Below are 24006 nucleotides of genomic sequence, written 5' to 3' on the forward strand. Positions count from 1 at the left end.
CCCTGCCATAGCTATGGTCCTGGGGCCTTCTAAGTCCAGCCCTTCAAGAGCAGCCAGGCGGATGCTTCCATGAAGGGCATGAAGGCGAGGACCGGCACCCGGCACTGAGAGGTATACTGCATCTGAACACGGAGGCTCTAGGCAGCTATCAGGGCAGCCAGTGATTGATGGATCTTTTCTTCATAACTTTGACCAACCATATAAAGCCATCCAAACTAATGACCACCACCACATTTGGGGCGGCGAGCTCTGTAACCAAATTACAAGAGGGGTTATTTTTTGGGGGGGGGGGATTATGTCTACCTTGTGCCTCACTGGGTGACCACATTTGACAAATATAAGAGGAGAAAGTTCCGCTTACTCTCTCCATAGGCCTGAGTTGTGATTTTGGTTTTTGTGTTTTTAGTGTATGTGTTTTATCTCCCTTGTCAGCTGCCTTGAGCTCCGTAATGAAGAAAGGCGGCTAATAAATGTTTTATATAAAATAAACAACCTGCTTGTTCAGTTTTCTACACAGGGCGAGCGGGCAAACCCTACGCCAAAGGATAAATGGACACAAATCTGACATCTAGAGTCACCTATAGATGAACATTTCAACCTCCCTGGGCACTCAATGGGGGACCTCAAAGTAGCTTTTTTACTGCAAAGGAATTTCAAAAACAGACTGGAACAGGAGATTACTGAATGGCAAGTTGTTATAACGCTCAGGATAGGGACAATGGAACCCCCAGGGCTTAACAGAGATATTGGGTTCTTATCTCACTAAGTCATTCAGTTCTCACATGTTTGTTAACTCTTTTATTATTATTGGTATGCTAATTTGCTGCTATTCACAGGTCTTCCCAAGTGCTTTAATCCAATTTTAGCTATATTTATCGCTCAGTTACTTCTACATCTTGACTCCATTTAGCTTTTCCTGGGGACCAACCCCTCCACACCCTCTTTCTACTTATATGTAATGGTTGGCGAAGTCAGTTTCAATGTATCTGAAGAAGTGTGACTGCACACCAAAGCTTATACCCCAGAATTAAACTTTGTTGGTCTTAAAGGTGCCTGATGGACTCGAACATTGTTCTGTCTGCTCGTTCATAAGCTTCCTTTCATGACCCTTCTTCGTCCCCCCCACCCCAAAGAAGCTTCAGCCTTTCCTCATAGGTAACGCTCCCCTCAGCCCATCTGGATGTTACCTTGTTTTTTTAAAAAATAAAAAAGCTCCCTTCTGCCAGAAAAAGCATTCTGCACATGCTCAGAGGCACTCCAATATGGCATTGCATTCCTGTCCCCCTCTCTCAACTGGCTACCTTCTCAAGATATTCTGAAGAAGAAGAAGAAGAAGAAGAAGAAGAAGAAGAAGAAGAAGAAGAAGGAAAAAGAAGAAGGGGACGGCAGAGGATGAGATGGGTAGACAGTATTTTCGATGCAACGAAGAAGAAGAAGAGAAGAGGAGATTGGATTTATACCCCACCCTTCACTACCCAAAGGAGTCTCAGGGTGGCTTATAAACTCCTTTCCCTTCCCCTCCCCACAACAGACACCCTGTGAGGTAGGTGGGGCCGAGAGAGCTCCGACAGAAACTGCTCTTTTTCAAGGACAGCTCTGACAGAACTATGGCTTGCCCAAGGTCATCCAGCGGGTGCAAGTGGAGTGGGGAATCAGACCTGGTTCTCCCAGAGTACAGTCCGCGCACTTAACCAAGACACCAAAGTGGCTCTCCAGTTTGGTGACACTACAGAGTGTTTGTACAACAAACAGACACTACAAACAGAGACACTGCAAGCAGATCCAGTCCTTAAATCTGCGCAGTCAAAACAAGCCGCAGATCATAAAAGTCTGCAGGGTTTCTAGGCATGTGTAGAGTGCCTTCACTTTGTGAAGAGGGAGCACCTTCTGGCACTCGTCTCCTCCCCAAGGAGGCTGAAGAAGCCTGGGCTGGTCTGCCTGGCAACCAGAGAGGCCGCCCCCCCCGCGAGCATGCAGTCTCGCCAAAGGCCCGCGTGTGCACATGCCGGTCTGGAAAGTGTCCACAGGTCTGCGTCACCCCAGGGCTGGCGACTGGGCAGCGGAGAGCGAGCGACGTTCCAGACAGACAGCAAGCCAACTGGCAACAACGGACTGGCAAGGTGGCACGCCCTGTGCCAAGGGGCAGGCCGCCAAAGGGCACCGGTTCCTTTGCCACGGTCACGGATCGGCTGTGTTAGTTCTCTTTCCCGGTGCGCCGGCCACGGTGGGGAGTACCCAGACCTCCCGGCTGCAGCTCCGGGTTCCCGTGACCACCCCCCTCCACCAGCTCCCTTTTCTGCTCCTCCAAAGGAACTCAGATGAAGAAGTTGGCCTCCACTCCCCGCCCCCGTTCTCAGCCACCGTGCCAGGAAAGAGAGCAGCCCGTTGGCACGGGGCAGCCCTTGCGCAGCCGTAAAGTTAGGAGGCTGATTAAATCCTGGGTTTGGATCCAGGGAAACGGGGACTGGGGAAGGAATGAGGGTCCCCCGCTTTGCCCGGCGGGAGAAATAAGAACCGGCCCTGACTTCCGGACGGAGCTCTCTGAGGCCAGCCGCCTCCGCCCCCCTCCCCGCTGGTTTCTGCACACCATCACAGTTTCCCCTGGCCGGGATCCTGGCTCGGAAAAGTACATGGCTTCCATCCGTCCTCGCTGGCCCAGGTTGAAAAACCTCCCCGATTCCAGCTGCCTCCGCGCTCCCGGCCCTGGCCTGTTCCGGCTGGTCTCTCCAGACCGACGAGTTTGTCAGTGTTCCCTCTAAGCTGAGTCAGTGTGAGCTAACTCAGTTTTTTAGCTTCTGGCCCACACATTTTTGTCTTGGCTCAGGAAGGAGGGCTCCAGAGCAGACTAATTTATGCAGCAGCCAAATCGCTCGCTCACAACTTTAATGCCAGTGGCTCACTGCTTACCAAGTAGACTTTTGCTCACAGGACTCCATAGCTTCGAAGGAGCATTGGTCAGGGTAGGCACTGTGGTGGTGGTGGGGGGGGGGAGGCATCGATTTCTCCCCATCTGCTTCCAACCACAATCCCATGTGTTCCCCTCCCTCTAGCCAACACATGGGTCCCAAATGCTGAAAGATGAATAGGGTTGTGAATCATCCACGCTAAAAAAACACCGAATGTCATACTTTAGAAAACAACAACAGAGCAAGCGAATTCTGCAAGCGAAACTGAGCAGATGCAGGCATCTCCCTTATACAGAGTCAAGCCATTGGCCCATCAAGGTTAGAACTTTAGTTGTTGTGGGTTTTCTGGGCTGTATGGCCGCAGTCATCAAACATCAACAACCTCAGATATGCAGACGATACCACTCTAATGGCAGAAAGTGAAGAGGACCTCAAGAGCCTCTTGCTCAGAGTGAAAGAGGAGAGTGCAAAAGTGGGCTTGAAACTCAACATCAGAAAAACTAAGATCATGGTATCCGGCCCCATCACTCCTTAGCAAACAGAAGGGGAAGTCGTGGAAACGGTGACAGAATTCACGTTCCTGGGATCCAAGATCACTGCAGATGGTGACTGCAGCCCTGAAATTAAAAGACGCCTGCTCCTTGGGAGGAAAGCGATGGCAAACCGAGACAGCATAGTAAAAAGTAGAGAAATCACCCTGCCAACCAAAGTCCACATAGTCAAAGCGATGGTACTCCCAGTAGTACTGTATGGCTGTGAGAGTTGGACCATAAGGAAGGCCGAGCGCCGGAGAATAGATGCTTTTGAATTAGAAGAAGAAGAAGAGGAGATTGGATTTATACCCCGCCCTTCACTACCCAAGGGAGTCTCAGAGCAGCTTACAATCTCCCTTCCCCTCCCCACAACAGACACCCTGTGAGGTAGGTGGGGCTGAGAGAGTTCTGACAGAAACTGCTCTTTTTCAAGAAAAGCTCTGACAGAACTATGGCTTGCCCAAGGTCATCCAGCAGGTGCAAGTGGAGGAGTGGGGAATCAAACCCAGTTCTCCCAGATTAGAGTCCGCTCACTTAACCACTACACCCAACTGGCTCTCATGGTGTAGTGCTGGAGAAGACTCGTGAGAGTCCCCTGGACTGCCAGGAGATCGAATCAGTCAATCCTCAAAGAAATCAACCCTGACTGTTCCCTGGAAAGCCAGATACCGAAGCTGAAGCTCCAATACTTTGGCCACCCAATGTGAAGGGAGCACTCACTGGAGAAGAAGACCCTGATGCTGGGAAAGATTGAAGGTCAAAGAAGACGGGGACGGCAAAGGATGAGATGGTTAGACAGTGTCATCGAGGCAACGAACATGAAATCGAGCAAACTCCGGAGGATGGCGGAAGACAGGAGGGCCTGGCGTGATCTGGTCCATGGGGTCACGGAGAGTCAGACTCGACTGTGCGACTGAACAACAACAACAACATGGCTGTGGTCTACTCAGGTGGAGGTCTTTCACATCACCTCCTCCTTTCAACTGGAGATGCCGGGGATTGAACCTGGGAACTTTTGCATGCCAAGTAGATGCTTTACCACTGAGCCACGGCCCCTCCCCATCCCAAGCTGTATCATACCGAATCAGGTCTTCGGTCCATCAAGGTCAGTATTGTCTACTCAGACTGGCAGCTGCTCTCTCCAGGGTCTCAGGTGGAGCTCCTTTACATCACATGTTACCTGATCTTTTTTAACTGGGGATGCCGGGGATTGAACCTGGGACTTTCTGCATGCCAAGGACATGCTTTACCACTGAGCCCCCCCGCCCCCCCGTTCTCTGAAGCTGCCTTCTACTGAAGCAGACCATCAGTCCATCACGGTCAGTATTGTCTACTCAGACTGACAGCGGGTCTCTCCAGGGTCACAGGTGGAGCTCCTTTACATCACATGTTACCTGATCCTTTTTAACTGGGGATGCCGGGGACTGAACCTGGGACCTTCTGCATGCCAAGCAGAGGCTCTGCCACTGAGCCACGGCCCCTCCACAGGGTGTGTGCATTATGCAAAACGTGGCTTCTACGTTCTCTGCTCAGTCCGTTCTGATGGTCACAGCCAGTGTTCCCTCTAAGCTGAGTCAGGGTGGGCTAGCTCACAGTTTTTTAGCCTCCGGCTCACAGATTTTTGTCTTCGCTCAGGAAGGAGGGCTCCAGAGCAAACTAATTTACGCAGTAGCCAAATTGTTCGCTCACAACTCTAATGCCGGTAGCTCACAAAGCAGGATTTTGGCACACAAGACTCCACAGCTTAGAGGGAGCGTTGGTCGTGGCACCACCCATAGTTCTCTACCCGGCCCACCAATCCTACTCATCCACTCCAGCTTTTGAGATGTTTATTTATTTATTTATTAGTTGTGGTGGATTTTACAGGCTGTACGGCCGTGGTCTTGGCATTGTAGGACCTGACGTTTCGCCAGCAGCTGTGACTGGCATCTTCAGAGGTATAACACAGAAAGATGGAGGCCTCTCTGTGTCAAGGACAGAAGAAAAATGGTAGGCAGGGAATTTATTCATTTATTAGTTCGATTTGTACCCCGCCCTTCCCGTCGAGGCGAGCTCAGGGCGGCTTACCGTGAAATGCATATATAAATACAATTTAAAACATCCATAAACAATCAGTATCCATTTTCGAACGTGCCGGAAACAATTAAAGGGCAGAGATTCCTAAATCCAACTGTACCACTACTTAGGTGATAGTCCTGGTGGTGTTCTCACATCGGCTCAATCTGAGCGAGTAATTTATGTGGCAGGACGGACTGAGGGCGCAGGGTCACTCCTTGGTGTTTAAGGCGGCTCCTAATCGAAAGCCTGGTGGAAGAGCGCCCTTAGTTAACCCTGTGCCCACTTGGAGGTCATGACTTAAGAAGGAGGAGGAGGAGGGATTTATACCCCACCCTTCACTCGGAGTCTCAGAGCAGCCTACAAACTCCTCTCCCCTCCCCACAACGGACACCCTGTGAGGTAGGCAGGGCTGAGAGAGCTCTGACACAAACTGCTCTTTTTCAAGGACAGCTCTTGTCAGAACTACGGCTTGCCCAAGGTCATCCAGCAGCTGCAAGTGGAAGAGTGGGGAATCAAACCCGGTTCTCCCAGATTAGAGTCTGCGCACTTAAACACTACACCAAACTGGCTCTCAGGCCTTGGCCTCTGTACCCTATTGTTGTGCCTCCAGAGGAAGAAGGAGCTGGATTTATACCCCGCCCTTCACTATCCAAAGGTGTCTCAGAGCGGCTTACAAACCCCTTCCCCTTCCTTTGTATTGCCTGCGGTGGCGCAGGCAATACAACACCTGCTGTTAACATCTGTGGCGAACAGCCAGTATGGCTGTTCGATCCCCCACCACGGCCGGGTTGAGCCCCCCGTCCCCCGTCCCAGCTCCTGCCAACCCAGCGGCTCTAATTAATAACAGAGGAATGGGTACCTGCCCTAGGTGGCAGGGGGCACCCTCCTCCTGGCCTTGTGCTGGGAAGGTGATTGGCAATGATGTGAAGAAGAGAACGGCGGCAGCGGCAGCAGCGGCAGAGAGGAAAAAGAAATGGCGGCGGAGAGTCGGAGAGTCAGAGGCGACCCAGGAAAAGGCGGTGACTGGATCGAGCGGAGATGGAGTCGGAGTCGGAGACGGAGTCGGAGCTGGAGTGACGCAAGGACGCGGGACGCAGCGCGGCAGGAGCCGCTTGGACGTTGGCCGAGGCTGCGCCCGAGGAAGACGCGCCGCTCCGAAGGAGAGGAAAGAATGACAGCTTGCTCGAGTCTAGTCGATGGTCGCCCGGGCCGCTGGCAGTATACAAATCACATGTAAATAAATTAAAAAAAAATTCCTCTCCTCAGAACAGACACCCTGTGAGGCAGGTGGAGCTGAGAGAGCTCTGACAGGAACTGCTCTTTTTCAAGAACAGCTCTTATCAGAACCATGGCTTGCCCAAGGTCATCCAGCAGGTGAGAGTGGAGGAGTGGGGAATCAAACCCGGTTCTCCCAGATCAGAGTCTGCGCACTTAACCACGACACCAAACTGGCTCTAACTAAGACACTCGCAATATGGAACTCGATACCCAAATTCTGGGTCGGAATAGCCCATTCTTGTTCAATGCTCCCGTCCGTGGGCTTGTCATCCCTTGCCATCACCTACACCGATACATTCCTTCCAAACGGCATAAGGTGCAGACGCAGGATCCTACCCCATGCCAGGGATGGGCAGCATTTGGCACCAGGAGACGGTCTTCCCAGTCAGTCCCTCACTCCGAGAAGTGTGGGAAAAAGGCAGGAGCTGGCTCAGTTCTTTGCTTTGGGCTCTGGAGGCCTGGCATCCGCTGCACGAAAGGGGCCATTCCCAAGGCTGGGCGCAAGTGACGCACGGAGGGCAGGAGGCCCAGGCAAGCGGTTTACCAGACAGACAGTTTGCAGCCCCAGCCGATGAAGAGCTCGGATTTTCCATGCCGGGAGCCTTCGGAGACGCTCTTGGCCAAGAGGAGCAGCCGTGACTCACTTGCCTTTCGCCAGCAGGCAAGGAAACAAGCGGATCCGGTCAGCGCCATTAGTAAAAGGGCACCGGTGGCTGGCGGGAGCGCCAAGGCCAAGGCTGTGCGGAATCCTGGCAGATGCGCCCCATCGGACGGGGTGGGCGGAGGGAGGGGGAGAGGGCGGTGGGGCTGGGTGGAGGAAGTTTCTGGAGAAAGAAGGTCCACCGGCCAAAAACATTCCTGTAGTTACAGGAAGCTGCACAGCTGCTGGGGATTTCAGCATCTGGGAAACCGCTCAGTGATGGAGAACACACACACCCCTTCTCACACACACACACCCTGTCCAGGAAATGGGAGGAAGATGGATTCCCTTGTCCCTAAATGAGACACATGATGAGAAAGCAGAGGTCGTACAGGACACACACACACACACACGGCAAAAATTGAAGGCATCAGAATGAGCAAAATTGGTGTCGTGGTGAAGTGCGTGGACTCTAATCTGGGAGAATCGGGTTTGATTCCCCACGCCTCCACATGCAGCCAGCTGGGTGACTTTGGGTCAGTCACAAGTTCTCTCAGAGCTGTCCCTTCAAGGGCAGTCCACAAAAGAGCTCTCTCAGCCCCGCCGACCTCACAGGCAGTGTTCCCTCTAAGCTGAGTTAGTGTGAGCCAGCTCACAGTTTTCTAGCCTCCAGCTCACACATTTTTTGTCTTAGCTCAGGAAGAATGGCTACAAGGCAAATTAACTCATGCAGTAGCCAAATCGCTCCCTCACAACTTTAAGGCCAGTAGCTCACAAAGTAGAATTTTTGCCCACAAGATCCCACAGCTTAGAGGAAACATTGCTCACAGGGTGCCTGTTGTGGGGAGGGGAAGGGAGAGGAGATTGTCAGCCGCTCTGAGACGCCTTTGGGTAGTGAAGGGCCATGGGGTATACATCCAACCTCTTCTCTTCAAAAGGGATACTGCTTTAGTATGGGCCCAGCCAGCAAGGAAGCCCTGTATGTTCAAGGAGGACTTTGTGTGGGCTTGCTTGGGGCGGGGGTGGGGGTGCACCTAAAGGTGTGAGCGAGGCCAGGTTTTCCCAGCCCAAACAGTATCATTTTCACATGTGCACACCCAACAGCTCAAAAGCACCTTCCTCCCTCGAGGGCAATTCCCTTCCTCCCTGATCCAGCTGGTCAAGCAAAAACAAGGCACTTTGGTGGCCTCAGGGGTGGGGAGTGGATAGAACAAGACAAAAAGGACTTACAACAGCTTTCCTCCTCTGAGTAGGGCCTCCTGCAGGTGCCGTTTGCATAGATGGTCCAAATCCACAACCCGCTGGAACCTGGCCAGCTCTGTAGCTGTGACACAGGGGCTCAGAGAGACGCTTCGGTAAAGGACGGGGGCTGTGCACGGCAGGGTAGGGGACGGATTATCTGTTGCTGTACGGTTTTTGTCTTGCTCTCACTGCACTGATAGAAGGGTTGGAATACTTTCCCTATGAAGAAAGGTTAAAGCGCTTGGGGCTCTTTAGCTTGGAGAAATGACGGCTGAGGGGTGACATTATCGAGGTTTACAAGATGATGCATGGGATAGAGCAGGTCGGGAAAGAGGTACTTTTCTCCCTCACAAGAGAAGAATGCATGAAATTGCTGAGTGGTCGGGTTAGAATGGATAACTGGAAGTCCTTCTTCGCCCAAAGAGTGATTAACACTTGGAATTCACTGCCACAGGAAGTGGTGGCAGCTACAAGCATGGACAGCTTCAAGAGGGGATTGGATAAACACAGGGGTCATTTCGTAGAAAAAGAGGTGCACTCAGTAGCATAACTTATTAACATAACTTATTTGCATATGCCACACCCCCTGAAATCACCGGAAGTGTATCAGAAGGCAACACCCACCGCTCAGGCTCCACTGGACTGTTTTGGATTGCTAGCTATTGGGGGGGATGCACAGATCTGCCCTCACAGAGGAGGGAGAGCTTGTACCTGAAGGAGGGCTGGGGGGGGGGGGGCTCTGTAACTTACCTGGCTACTTCTTCTTGCTCCTCGTGGCCCGACTGAGGGCTGTGGGGAGCAGGGGGCGGGGCTTGTTGCTTGTGCCCGCCCCCTGGGCTCCTTACTGCCGGAGCTCCGCTCCTGTGCGCTCCCGCAGGAAATGACCCCTGGCTAAACATATGGAGCAGAGGCCCATCAGTGGCTATTAGCCACAAGGTATAGATAGGAACTATCAGGCTGGGGCAAGTGATGCTTTGTCTTCTTGGTGCTTGGGGGGAGGCAACAGTGGGAGGGCTTCTCGTGTCCTGGCCCCACTGCTGGATTTCCTGAGGGTACCGGATATTTTTGGCCACTGTGTGACAGAGTTTTGGACTGGATGGGCCATTGGCCTGATCCGACCTTGGCTTCTCTGATGTTCTTACTTCTGCAATCCTGTTTTCTGCATTTTTCGCATGCCGTGGTTCGCTTTGCTTCTGATTTCTGCAATCCTAGTCGTATTTACGTCCCTTAGTCGAGGCCTCGTCCTATTGACTGCATAGGGGAGGGGCCGTGGCTCAGGGGAAGAGCCTCCGCTTGGCATGCAGAAGGTCCCAGGCTCAATCCCCGGCATCGCCAGGCAAAAGGACCAGTCAGTAGGTGATAAGAAAGACCTCCGCTTGGGACCCTGGGGAGCCCCCGCCCATCTGAGCAGACGAGACTGACCTTGGTGGACGGAGGGTCTGGTTCAGCCGAAGGCCGACTCACGTGTTCGTGTGACTTCCACGGGGTGACCCCGCCTTGTGCTTCCGTGAGAAATGCAGATTATAGATAATGGAAATAAATAAATATTTAGACGAATCTACCAGAGGAGGCCTCAGATCTGCAGGGCTTTCCAACTCTCTCTCTCTTCCGGCCCTCGCTTGGTTTCAGCCCACGCTTCCATCCCAATGTGTACAATTCTTCCCACCAGCGCCACCTGGCCCTGCACAAGGACACGACCTTGTCCCGTTAAACTGGGGAGGGGAGAGGTTACCCGGCTGTCCGTTGCAGGGTTCTCTTCCCATGGGAGGGGAGATTCCACAACTGGGGACGAAGAAGAAGAAGAGGAGGAGGGGGAGGAGGAGGAGATTGGATTTATACCCCCGCCCTTCACTCGGAGTCTCAGAGCAGCCTACAAACTCCTTTCCCTTCCCCTCCCCACAACAGACACCCTGTGAGGTAGGTGGGGCTGAGAGAGCTCTGACAGAAACTGCTCTTTTTCGAGGACAGCTCTGAGAGAACTTGTAACTGACCCAAGGACATCCAGCAGCTGCAAGTGGAGGGGTGGGGAATCAAATCCGGTTCTCCCCGATTAGAGTCTACACACTGAACCACTACACCACACTGGGAAACGACAGGCATGTGGGAGAGAGCTCCCTCCCGAACGCCAGCTGCAAATGCCACAGCGGCAGGGACTGTCCCCCCCCCCCGACTCTGAGAAGCCCAAGATACGTGGACGGTGTCATGGGACCCCAGTACCTTAGGGAGGATGCTCAGGCAGGCCGCAGTGCCAGTGTGATGGAGTGGCCGTGGTGTTGGGCTAGCCTCTGGGAGACCCGGGTATGAATCCCCATTTTGCCACAGAAGCTCGCTGGGTGACCTTGGACGTACCCTCCACCGAACCTACCTCACGGGGTTGTTGTGAGGATAAAAATGGAAGAAAAAGAGAACGACGTAAGCTACCTGGATCTCCACTGAGGAGAAAGGTGGGGTGAAAATGGAGGGAATAAAGGCATCCTGGAAGGGGAGACGCACATTCGGATTTGGTGTACTGGTTAAGTGTGCCAGGCAGTCTGGTGTAGTGGTTAAGTGCGCGGACTCTAATCTGGGAGAACCGGGCTTGATCCCCCATGCCTCCACATGCAGCCACTGGGTGACCTTGGGTCAGTTACAAGTTCTGTCAGAGCTCTCTCAGCCCCACCTACCTCCCAGGGTGTCTGTTGTGGGGAGGGGAAGGGGAAGGAGAAGGAGTTTGTCAGCCACTCTGAGAAACCTTTGGGTAGTGAAGGGCGGGGTATAAATCCAATCTCCTCCCCCTCCTTTTTGCCCCGAGAAGCGGATGAGGCTGAAAGCCCCCAAATATTCCCTCTCCGTGGCCTATTTGGGAATAGCTAAACTTCTGCTTTCCGTCTTGGTCGTGCTGTTCTCGTTCCGAGTTTCACATCCTTCTCGGGCTTCAGGGATGTTGAGTCACAAGCGGCTGAGCTCTGAGGCTGCAGGAACCTCAGACCCGTCTGCTTTTTCTCCTGTCCGGGGGGGGGGAGGGGGTTGGTCTTGGCGGGGAACCGCTAACGGGACTCAGATCACAGATGAACCCAGGATCCGAACCAAGAGGGGTGTCTCCCATCGCCTCTTCCCACCACCACCACCTTGCATTTGCTCAGAGCTCTGCTCTTCCAACAGCCTTGGTCCGGGGACAATGTTCCCTCCTTGTTAGGGGGCAGAGGAAAAGCAGACCGTCCATTGGGGGGTGGGGGGTGGGAAGAGCGCTGGCAAGGAACTTGGGGCCGGGAAATCATTTGTTCCAAATGGCAAGGCCATGAATTTAAATTAATTTAATAATCTAGAGCAGGGGTGTTAAACATGCGGCCCGGGGGCCGGATCAGTCCCTCGGAGGGCCGCAAGGCCCTGGCTGTTTCCTGCTTCCTTTTCCAGTTCTGCTGCTGCAATAACTCAGAGCAAGAGGTGTCCGTTATCAGAGAGTGTTAAATAGACAAAATATCACAAGGGTGCTTGGGTTTAAAGCATGTTTGATTTAAAGTTTAAAAAATATTCCACTGTGTTTGTGTCCTTTATAAAGTTTGTATCTCTGCTACCTAGCATTACATTTTATGACATACGTGGCCCCAGCCCAACAAGGGCTCGTTTATGTCAGATCCGGCCCTCATAACAAATGAGTTCGACACCCGTGATCTAGAGAGTGTGCATTGTTAAGTGCTGCCAAGTTGCTTCCAACGTGTGGCGACCCTCTGAATCCATGTCCTCCAGAACGTCCCATCGTTCACTGCCTCGCTCAGGTCTTGCAAAGGGCGGGCCCTCTGTGGCTACCCTGAAGGAGTCAACTCGTCTCATGCTGGGTTCTTCCTGTTTTCCGGCAGCCTTCAACTCTTCCCGGCACTGTTGTCCATTCCAGAGAGTGTTGTCTTCTCATGAAGACATTGACCAAACGTTGGCTTCTCTTATGTTCTTATGTTATGTTCTTATGATTCAGGTGGGCTTGCCTTGTTGGTCTGAAGCAACAGAACAAAGTTGGAGGCCAGGGGCCCCTTTTTTGTGTGTGTGTATGTGTGTTTTTGTAATTTATTTATTTAACGATAACGCATCTGTACAACAATGTAAAACCTGGACTTCCGGTTTATGGCAGCGCGCTTGCAGACTCACCTCCCGGACCTCCCAGGGGTGAAGCTGCGCTCCAGCCGAAGAAGGGGGTGTGCAGGCTCGCAAACCTCCCCAGGGGCCCAGCGAAGGGACCCTGGCCATGGAACTTATAAGAGGTCGCCTCTTCGAGGGCGGAATGCCTGAGAATTGAGGCGCCTCTTTGTTCCGACGGTTCTCCGTGCTGTGAGACCGTATGGACTTAGTGACGCTGACCGGGACGAGCGCAGGAGATCACGCGGTAGAAACGAAATGAAAGCGAGGTCGAATGACCGATTATGAATGTGAGTCAATTTCGTAGCGTTTAAAGAGAAAAAGATAGCTCCCCACCCCACCCTACCAAACGGGAGAAAAACGAGCGGGGGAGGGATGCAATAAGGTTTAAAACACAATAAAGCATTCCGTTATAAACATTTAAAATCAGTAGTTCTAGCTGGTGGTGCAAATTCCAGCCCAGTTGCTGGCAGATGGGTGGCCAGTAGGTAGGAGACGGCAACCTCGGGGGAGGCCATATGTGGACGCCCGCGGCCTCAGTCAAAGGCCTGGCGGAAGAGCTCCGTCTTGCAGGCCCTGCAGAACTGAGTAAGATCCTGCAGGGCCCTGATCTCGATGGGGAGCGCGTTCCACCAGGTGGGGGCCAGGTCGGAAAAGGCCCTGGCCCTGGTCAAGGCTAGGTGGACGTCCTTTGGGCCAGGGATCGCCAGGAGATGTTGATTACTAGAGCATAAAGCTCTTTGAGGCGTATACGGGAAGAGGCGGTACCTACTCCCGCCTAGAAGAGAAGAAGAAGAGATTGGATTCATACCCCACACCTCACTCGGAGTCTCAAAGGGGCTTACAATCTCCTTTCCCTTCCCCTCCCCACAACAGACAGCCTGTGAGGTGGGTGGGGGTGAGAGAGCTCTTGGCAGAAACTGCTCTTTTTCGAGGACAGCTCTTGTCAGAACTACAGCTTGCCCAAGGTCACCCAGCAGGTGCAAGTGGAGGAGTGGGGACTCAAACCCAGTTCTCCCAAATTAGAGTCAGCGCACTTAACCACGACACCAAACTGGCTCTAATCTGGGAGAACCGGGTTGGATTCCCCACTCCTCCACATGCAGCCGCTGGGTGACCTTGGGTCAGTTAAAGTTCTCTCAGAGCTGTTCTCGCAGAAGCCATTCTCGAAAGAGCTTTCTCAGCCCCACCTACCCCACAACAGGGTGTCTGTTGTGGGGAGGGGAAGGGAGAGGAATTTGCAAGCCGCTCTGAGACTCCAAGTGAAGGGCGGGGTATAAATCCAATCTCCTCCTCCTCCTCCTCCTCCTCCAAAGAGGAAGGCTTCGCAGCCAGAATGTCAAGGCAAATCTGCTTCAAGTCACGGCCCAAGTAGAGTTGGCCGGTCCACCCTGGCCACGGGTGGGGGATGGGGGGCTACGGCTGCGAGATCCAGGCTGGGAAACTCCTGGAGATTTGGGGATGGGGGCCTGGAGCGGCCGGGGACCTCAGTGGGGTACAACACCATAAAGTCCACCCTCCAAAGCATCCAACGTCTCCAGGAGAACTGATCACTGTTGTCTGGAGATGAGCTGTAATTCTGGGGGGTCCCCAGGTCCCACCTGGAGGTTGGCATCCCTACTCCCGCCAGTACCAGCCACAGTCTGCCACTTTTAATCAGCTGCTGGAGAACACAGGTGGGCAGGAGGGAACCGATCTCTGTCATCTGGAGATTTGCCGTGATTCCGTGAGGTCTCCAGGCCCCGGCTGGAGATTGGCGACCCTAGTGCCTCCCCAGCAGTCCTAGAGACACAACCAGCATTCCCTCTAAGCTGAGTTAGTATGAGCTAGCTCACAGTTTTTTAGCCTCCAGCTCGCAGATTTTTGTCTTAGCTCAGGAAGGCGGGCTCCGGAGCAAACTAACTGATGCAGCAGCCAAATCGCTCGCTCACAACTTTAACGCCAGTAGCTCACAAAGTAGAATTTTTGCTCACAAGACTCCACAGCTTAGAGGGAGCATTGAACACAATAGAGGCAAGGAGACAGGAGGCTCGGAGACATCAGGGATGGCTTGTGTAGTGGGTTAGGGGGACTTCAGTGAGAGAGGGGGAAGGGGCGGCCTGGAGCCGTGAGGGGTCTCTTGCGAAGGTCCCTTTTAGCCCGAGGAAAGGGGCCGCCCACTCCCAGCATCCTCGCGGGCTGGCTTCATTTTCCGCAGGCCACCCTCTCCCCATTAGCCTTTTTCTACAAGCCATCTGTCACCCAGGGGGGTACATCTTCCAAGATATTCATCCAATACTTCTGCAACTGGGTTTGAAGGCCAGAGTTCAAATCTAAACTACATGGATCTTTGGAAGTAGAGGAGGAGGAGGAGACTGGGTTTTCTACGCTGCCCTTCACTACCTGAAGGAGTCTCAGAGAGACTTACAATAAGAACATAAGAACATAAGAGACGCCAATGTTGGATCAGGCCAAAGGCCCATCCAGTCCAACACTCTGTGTCACACAGTGGCCAGAAATACCAGGGGCCATCAGGAGGTCCAGCAGTGGGGCCAGGACACTAGAAGCCCTCCCACTGTTGACCACCCCCCCAAGGACCAAGAATACAGAGCATCACCTGCCCCAGCCTGAGAGTTCCTATAAGAACATAAGATAAACCAATGTTGGATCAGGCCAATGGCCCATCCAGTCCAAAACTCTGTCTTCCCCTCCCTACAACAGACACCCTGTAGGTGGGGCTGAGAGAGCTCTCTTGAGAACTGCCCTTGAGAGAACAGCTCTGAAAGAACTGACCCAAGGTCACACCAGCAGCTGCACGTGGAGGAGTGGGGAATCAAACTCGGTTCTCTCAGATCGGAGTATGCGCTCTTAACCCCTACACCAAGCTGGCCGATTGAATATCATAAAGTGCTACAAGGACAAAAGCAAAGCTGCAACCGGGCCACTATGCCTAGCCTGCTGCCCTTGCTAAGCCTCGAAGTAGACTACAGTCGGCCTATTTGAATTTGGCTGTCCACCCAGGAACAAGGCTCGGTCCAGCAAAGCAACGGGGGGGTGGGGGGGAATCTACAGGAAAGAAATCATTTGGCATTCGCCATGCTGCGCAGTTCCTCAAATGCAAGGCCTGGAAAACAACGCCAGGGTGGGGAGGGGGAGGGAAAGCAGTTGGTTGGGAGAGATAATAATAAAAAAAAGGAGCCGGTGAGCAACTCGGCGGCGTGGCTGAGCGGCAGAACAGAACAGGGTGTCCCTCTGAACGTGCAAAACAAACAGGCCGACAGAGCCCCCCAAGAGCTCGACAGGCTCCCATTTAGACCTGCCACCTTCTCTGGTTTCGCTCCCACCAGGACCAGTGCGCCCTCTAAGCTGTGGAGTCTTGTGAGCAAAAATTCTGCTTTGGGAGCACCTGGCGTTAAAGTTATGAGCGACCGATTTGGCTGCGGGATCGATTGGTTTGCTCCAGAACCGTCCTTCCTGAGCTGAGACAAAAATGTGTGAGCCGGAGGGTAAAAAACGGTGAGCCGGCTCACACTGACTCAGCTTAGAGGAAACACTGATTCAGGACCTGCCGTTTTCTCCGGTTTCGGACGCTTTGATGGTTTGCCGCGGCTGAGCCAGAAAGACGACCGGCTCTCTGTCCAAAAAGCAACGGCGAGGGCTGCAGCGGGAACAGAAGCGGTGCTCCGGAAGGGACTTGTAGGGACGATTTCTCTCCTGCTGGCTCGTTGGGGGGTGGGGGGACATTGTGGTTCTCTCGACAGTCAGATCTGAAGCAACTGACCAGACAGTACCTGATAATCTTCATGCTGATGCACCGAGGAATAATGGTCACTATGGGAAGACTGCGGAGAACAGTCACTTTCTGGAACGCAGCATATCAGGAGATGTGAGCTGATATACGTGCCGGGGGGGGGGGGGGGGAGAAACAGATTTCCGCCAGTGGCCCCCTTGGCAGTGGTGACTCCTTCAATGCCCCCCCACTACAAGTTTATCTCCCACGAACGTCTCCTTCCATCACGTGAAATGCACAAAAGGAAGGAAGAAGTTGCGAGACACTGTGGCTTGGGTTAAGAACACGAGAACATAAGAGAAGCCAAATGTTGGATTAGGCCAGTGGCCCATCCAGTCCAACATTCCTGTGTCACACAGGGGCAAAAAATTCCAGGTGCCATCAGGAGGTCCAGCAGTGGGGTCAGGACACTAGAAGGCCTCCCACTGTTGCCCCCCCCCAGCACCAAGAATACAGAGCATCACTTGCCCCAGAGTCCCTATCTGTACCTTGTGGCTAATAGCCACTGATGGACCTCTGCTCCAGATGCTTATCCAATTCCCTCTTATAAGAACATAAGAGAAGCCAATGCTGGATCAGGCCAATGGCCCATCCAGTCCAACACTCTGTGTCACACAGTGGCCAAAAATACCAGGGGCCCTCAGGAGGTCCAGCAGTGGGGCAAAACACTAGAAGCTCTCCCACTGTTGCCCCTCCAAGCACCAAGAAGACAGAGCATCCCTTGCCCCAGACCGAGCGTTCCTATCTATACCTTGTGGCTAATAGCCACCAATGGACCTCTGCTCCATATGCTTATCCAATTCCCTCTTATAAGAACATAAGAGAAGCCAATGTTGGATCAGGTCAATGGCCCATCCAGTTCAACACTCTGTGTCACACAGTGGCCAAAAAACCCAGGTGCCCTCAGCAGTGGGGCCAGGACACTAGAAGCCCTCCCACTGTCCCCCCCCCCAAGCACCAAGAATACAGAGCATCCCTTGCCCCAGACTGAGAGTTCCTATCTATACCCTGTGGCTAATAGCCACTGATGGACCTCTGCTCCGTATGCTTATCCAGTTCCCTCTTGAAGCCGTCCATGTTTGTAGCTGCCACCACCTCCTGTGGCAGTGAATTCTATGTGTTCATCACTCTTTGGGTGAAGAAGGACTTCCTTTTATCTGCTCTGACCCGACTGCTCAGGAATTTCATGGAGTGCCCACAAGATCTTGTCTTGTGAGAAAGGGAGAGAAGGACTTCTTTCTCAACCTGATCTATCCCACGCATAATCTTGTAAACCTCGATCGTGTCACCCCAACCTCCAGGGTGGGCCTGGAGTTCTGGAATGAGAACTGATCTCCAGACGACAGAGATGGCCGGTCTCGGAGGGCGGGCTCCATGGTGTCCCATGGATTCTAGGTGAGATCCCTCCCCAAGCTCCGACCCACCTCCACAGGCACTGCCCCCCAAACCGCCAGGAAATTCCCAGGCTGGAGTTGGAACCCCCTAGCTGTGGCTGAACTCTGCTGAGAGACTGCATGCTAAGGGGGGAGGGGGGGATGAACACCAGGAGGCAAAGCCCACATTGCGTAGCAGTTCCGTAACGAAAAATGCACTTCTTCACCTCTACAAAAGCTAGATCCAGATTGTCAGCTGAGTTGGTCTGAAGCAGTAGAATAAATTCAGAGTCCAGTGGGGGCACCTTTAAGACCCACCAAGGTTTATTCAAGGTGTGAGCTTTCGTGTGCACACACACTTTATCGAATCTATTAGATTTTTTTGTGTGTGAATTACTGCATGTATACTCTTTCAATGTAAGGACAGAGTCTCAAAAAACTTATTTCTAATACGGATGAAGGGCTTTTAATGGAGGACTATGTCCCTTTAATTAGCCATGCCTATGGTGCTCTATATAACTATGCAAGGTTAAGGAGAGACTGAACGTGCTTTTCACTTTGGAGGAAGCTTTGAGCTCACTAAGAGAGACTTTTTGCAGCGTTCATTGACAAATTTGGATAAATATTTTGGAAGAACTTTTCTTGCCGAAGGCCGAGCGCCGAAGAATAGATTCTTTTGAACTATGGTGCTGGAGAAGACTCTTGAGAGTCCCTTGGACTGCAAGGAGATCAAATCAGTCAATCCTAAAAGAAACCAACCCCGACTGTTCCCTGGAAGGCCAGATAATGAAACTGAAGCTCAAATACTTTGACCACCCAATGAGAAGGGAGCACTCACTGGAGAAGAAGACCCTGATGCTGGGAAAGATTGAAGGTCAAAGAAGACGGGGACGGCGAAGGATGAGATGGTTAGACAGTATCATAGATGCAACGGACATGAAGTTGAGCAAACGTCAGAGGACGGCGGAAGACCGGAAGGCCTGGCGTGATCTAGTCCATGGGGCCGCGAAGAGTCGGACTCAACTGTGCAACTGAACAACAACAAGAAGAAGAACTTTTCACTTTCTTGAGACTCTGTCCACTATGAGACTGCTAGTACTGTAACCTATTTTGTTTTTCCTACCTTTTATGTTAGTATTTGGCAACCTTGTGCTTGGAAATATCTGTTGAACTCACCGAGGAAGACACTGAAACAGGAGGATATCTGGACCGCTGTTGGAGGAAGAATGAGCACCAGTTCAACATAGACTTAAAGACGCCCTCCCTCTTAAAACTTTTGTATCATTAAGGAGGACTGATATTAATAAAGGGATTGTGCGATATCTTTTGTGATATATTAAGAGACGATACTTAGACGTTTTCATATATGATTCTTTCTGTGTATTAAGGCTTATGTGATAAATAATATATGGTGAATAAACTGTAAAAATAGAAAACAAAAAATATATAAACATTATTTGAGATATTTTATAATTGTCTGTAGCACAGTCTTTGCTGAGTTTTGGCCTTAAAGGTGCCACTGGACTCTAAATCTGTCGTCCTACAAAAGCAAAACCAGTTTGAAACCGGTTTATCCACCACGGCGTCCGTCTTTACCTCTGCAGTTCCTGCACGGCGGCCCAAACGTGCGACACGGCAAATGACAAACCAACTGCACAAGGTGACAAAGAAACAACAAAGCAGGAACAAGCCACGGAAACAGCTTTTGAGAGGTGGAAATGAAAGCAGCTCTGACTCAACCAGAGATCGAAATAAGCTGGAACCGAACTAGTATGTTTCTCCCAGAGGCTGGAGAAATTGTTTGTTTCCCCCAGGGGGGGGGGGGGGGGGGGGCTGTCATTTTGGGAAGGTTTTGTGCTGGAATCCAGCTGCCTTCTCAGCCACCGCAACACTTTCCGGGGGGTGTCCGAGGGCAAAGAAAACAACGCGGGCAAATGATGGCAAAGCCTTTAACTTTTCCAGAGGTCAAAGACATCAGACTGCTACCAAAGGGAGCCAACGGCACTAAAACCAGGGAAACCTCTCCAGAAACCCACCACAGAAAAAGAAGATGAAGGAGAAGAGATTGGATTTATACCCCGCCCTTTATTACCCAAAGGAGTCTCAGAGCGGCTTACAAACTCCTTCCCCTCCCCACAACAGACACCTTGGGGGGTAGGCGGGGCTGAGAGAGCTCTGACAGAAACTGCCCTTTCAAGAACAGCTCTGACAAAACTATGGCTTGCCCAAGGTCATCCAGCAGCTGCAAGTGGTGGAGTGGGGAATCAAACCTGGTTCTCCCAGATTAGTCTGCCACTCTTGACCACTGCACCAAAGACCCAAAAGGAGATGGGTTGACTCAGTGAAGGGAGCCACAGAGCGCCTTACAAACTCCTTTCCCTTCCCCTCCCCACAACAGACACCCTGTGAGGTAGGTGGGGCTGAGAGAGCTCTGACAGAAACTGCTCTCTTTCAAGAACAGCTCTGACAGAACTATGGCTTGCCCAAGGTCATCCAGCAGCTGCAAGTGGAGGAGTGGGGAATCAAACTCGGTCCTCCCAGATTAGAGTCCGCGCACTTAACCACGACACCAAACCACGACACCAAACCAACCAACCAAGCCGATAACCACATTCTCCATTCAAAGTGCTTCCTACACATTGCGTTATTGTACTCCCCGCAACGGCCCTGCAGGGTAGGCCAGGATGCTCCCAATCCCGCAGCACTAAGTTAGTGGCAAAGGAGACAATGGCACCGGGGATCTCCCGGGTCAGAATTTGTTCTTTCAGCCCCCAGGGCAACTGGTTGAGGTTCCTCTGCTCACAGAATTGCTTCCCAAAGCCATTTTGTCCACATACACACACCCCAAATGACCTCTCCCCATGTGTTCATCTTTCTCTTTCGGTTCTGCCTTTGCAAGAGAGTGACTGTCACAAGCCGGTGCTTTTCTAAGCACTTTCTGGGGGAAACCCCGGGGGAGAGAGAGGTCAGCGGAACTCTGCCGAAGTTCCTCCTTGAGTAGAACACACAGAAACTGATATCTGGGGAGGGGCCGTGGCTCAGTGGAAGAGCCTCTGCTTGGCACGCAGAAGGTCCGAGGTTCAATCCCCGGCATCTCCAGTTGAAAGAATCAGGCGGGAGGTGATGCGAAAGACCCTGGAGAGAGCAGCTGCCAATCTGAGTAGACGCTACTGGCCTTGACGGATCGAGGGTCTGATTCAGCAGGCGGCCGCTTGATGTGTGTTCAACATGTGACTCTGTTCCAACCTGGGTTCAGGCCTGGTCATGGGACTGGAACAGACTTGCTTGCTCTCATGATGGAGACGGACGGGAGACGGACGCCCCATAAGCTCTCACGGACCCCTCTGTGGCTTTTGAGACCACAGTATCTTTCTGGACCGCCTTTTGGGTCTGGCACCGGGAGGCCCCGGTCTGCAGTGGTTTTGGCCCGGCTTCGGCGGTAGGGTTCAGACGGTGGGGTGGGGGACCGATTGTCCACCCCGGGCCTCTGGGAGCCCCCAAAACTCCATCTTCTCCCCTAAGCTTTTCCATATCTACATGAAACCATGGGGTGAGGTTGTCCAGGGAACTGGGCCAAGCTGCCATCAATATGCGGATGACACTCATCTCTCTCTCTCTCTCTCTCTCTCTCTCTCTCTCTCTCTCTCTCTCTCTCTCTCCCCCCCCCCCCCCCCCCCCACACCCCACACAACACATCCCGCCCCCCCCCCCCCCCCCCAGCAGATCCCAAGAAAGCCATGGAACCCTGAGTCTTTGGGGACAGATGGCTAAATAGAGCAGGCGACAAGCTGGATCCTGGAGGGACCCCGTAGCAGAAATATCATGGGACTGAGCTGCCATCAGGGCCCTAGAGGTTAAGAACCAGGACTCGAATTGCACCTGGAAACAGACGGACAGAAAGTGTGGCTCTTTCAGCAGAGGAATAACACCATCCCTGTATCCGGCCCCCTGTCAACACCTGGGAGCCGAAGAAACAACAAGTCCTCCATAGAGATGTGAAGGCCCGGGAAAAAAACAGAAAAATTCGGGAGGGGGGGGGACGTCCCCCCCCCGTTTTTTTCTGAAAAAATGGAAAAATTGAAAAAAGAAAAGAAAAAAATGATTATGGAAGGTTTTATTTTAACATGATGAATAAAATATTTTAAGACAAGGTGTTCAAATATTTTCCAAATCATTTCTAAAAAATATGTATGGTATCAGATTGATCTAATTTCTGTGCACTGAGGACAAGCGAGTCCTAGGTTACAAACTGAACTCTCCAATGCAAGAACAAGATGCATTTCTTCCTTTAGGAGGTGCTATTGTCAGAAGAAAATAAAAAGGTTTCAGTTTTGTTTTTGCATGTGGGTGGGTATTCTGTTTGTAATAATTGTTTGGATACACTATATTTTTAATATGCTAGTTGTGATAATTTCATGCCAAGTAAAAATGTCCATAGTCATATTTTATGTTCCTAAAGTAACAGAATGACTTTTCAGTCTGGAAAAGAAAAAAGAAGTGCTAATGTAGCATTCTTTTTCAATTTTTCCGAAAATTTCCGTTTCCCCCCCAAAAAACTGGGTTTTTTCCCGAGCTTCAAAATTTCCAGAAATGTTACATCTCTAGTCCTCCATAAACCAAGGACTAGAAAGTTGATCTTTCCTTCAAGAGAGCCAGCGCATGTATGCAATTTACTGTCTTGTTTATTTATTTATTTATTTATTTATTTGATTCGATTTATATTCCACCCTCCCCTTAATGGGCTCGGGGGGGTGGTTCCAACAGTATAAAATAATACAATTAAAACTACATTAAAACACTTGCTGCTAGGATATTCACTAAGAAGAGGAAGAAGAGAAGAGATTGTATTTATACCCTGCCCTTCACTCGGAGTCTCAGAGCAGCTTACAAACTCCTTTCCCTTCCCCTCCCCACAACAGACACCCTGTGAGGTAGGTGGGGCTGAAAGAGCTCTGACAGAAATTTTTCAAGGACAGCTCTGACAGAACTGTGGCTTGCCCGAAGTCATCCAGCAGCTGCATATGGAAGAGTGGGGAATCAAACCTGGTTCTCCCAGATTAGAGTCCGCGCACTTAACCACTGCACCAAACTGGCTCAATTACTATAACTCACTGATTGCAAATATTTTCTAGTTGTGCTGTAAACCTTATAAAATATTAATACACATTTTAAAATTAAAAGAGAGAGAGACAGCAGGTGTAACGGTTAAAGTGTCAGACTAGGATCTAGGAAATCCAGATTCGAATCCCCACACTGCTATGGAAGCTGGCTGGGTGACCTCGGGCCAGTCACACACACCCCAAGCCTAGCCTACCTTGCAGGGCTGTTGTGAGGATAAAACAGAGGAGAAGAGAATAATGTAAGCTGCTTGGGTTCCACATTAGGAAGAAAGGTGGGATATACATATAGCAAGTAAAATAAATAAGAAGAGCAAAGTAAAGGCGAGGAGAGGAGAGAGTGTGGCTGACACTGGGTTGGATCCCACAGATACTTTCCGTGCACGGAAGAGCTTTCCCACAGAGGAAAACACCTCTGCCAGTGGAACCAGTCTGCAGGGTCCATTCCACAGTACCTCTGTACCCAGATCCCTGAGTTAAGCCTGCCTCACCAGCCAGTTTGGTGTGGTGGTTAAGTGCGCGGACTCTAATCTGGGAGAACCGGGTTTGATTCCCCACTCCTCCACTTGCACCTGCTGGATGACCTTGGGCAAGCCGTAGTTCTCATAAGAGCTGTTCTTGAAAAAGAGCAGTTTCTGTCAGAGCTCTCTCAGCCCCACCTACCTCACAGGGTGTCTGTTGTGGGGAGGGGAAGGGAAGGGAGTTTGTAAGTCACTCTGAGACACCTTCGGGTAGTGAAGGGCGGGGCATAAATCCAATCTCTTCTTCTCATGTCCAACAGATGGACTCAGTGCTGGAAGAGACGCTGCAGCAAAATCTAAGGGGAACCGTTGAAAACGTACACAGATCACATTTCCGTTTCTGCAAAGTAAATCACCAAATTTTTGCAACTCTGCATTTTCCCCCAATACAGTTTTATTTTTTAAGAAGCAGAGATTTGCTCAGCGACAACAGAAACATGCTGCATGGCACCTTTTCATTCC

General features: G+C 51.7%; 1 protein-coding gene across 1 annotated transcript in view; it reads right to left on the reverse strand.

Moving 5' to 3' along the window:
- SH2B3 (SH2B adaptor protein 3) overlaps positions 1 to 24006 on the reverse strand; it is a 102887-nt gene that overhangs the window by 21058 nt on the left and 57823 nt on the right. The gene's annotated exons all lie outside the window — the stretch shown is intronic.

This window comes from Gekko japonicus, unplaced genomic scaffold (genome assembly GCF_001447785.1).
Source record: "Gekko japonicus isolate JY-2015 unplaced genomic scaffold, Gekko_japonicus_V1.1 scaffold10, whole genome shotgun sequence".
In the NCBI taxonomy this organism is placed as follows: Eukaryota; Metazoa; Chordata; class Lepidosauria; order Squamata; family Gekkonidae; genus Gekko; species Gekko japonicus.